Here is a 613-nt window from a genome sequence, read left to right as displayed (position 1 = left end):
TATAAAATAAATTATTTGATTTACTCTTAGAACAGAAAATATTTTTTCTATTTTACGAACCTTATTTGGCTTCAAATTCAAATGTGATAGGATTCACATTTTCTACATATGAATACGGCTGTAAAGTTATTTCAGAGTTCAGACTTCAGGTAGACCCACACTTATTTTATTTTTATTTTATTTTTCTACATACAGGTACAACTATATATAACTCGAAAGGGAAATTGAGTCACATGAGACTGAGAGAGAGAGAGAGAGCGCATATTATTATTCTAATTTCTAATTGCACTTCTCGCAGTGTAAGTATTCGACGCACACATGATTATCCATCAAATTGCTCCTCAAAATAAGTGTAATAATCATCATATGTCCCAAGAAAACAATAGCCTTTAATAATTAGTATTAGAAAACAAAACAAATCAGCACCAAATGAAACCTGAATATCCAAGATCACAATCAAGCTCCAAATCCACTCAAAGTAATGAGGGACAGCACCATAATTTGACTCGAGGCATGGATTTTAAATTTCCAAGTTCACACGCACAAAATAATAAAAATAATAATAAAGATAATACTAAAATATCAATAATACACTTAACATATAAGGCTTTAT

The sequence above is a fragment of the Arachis ipaensis genome, chromosome B02, assembly GCF_000816755.2.
Source record: "Arachis ipaensis cultivar K30076 chromosome B02, Araip1.1, whole genome shotgun sequence".
Lineage (NCBI taxonomy): Eukaryota > Viridiplantae > Streptophyta > Magnoliopsida > Fabales > Fabaceae > Arachis > Arachis ipaensis.
Note: the sequence above shows the minus strand (reverse complement) of the source record.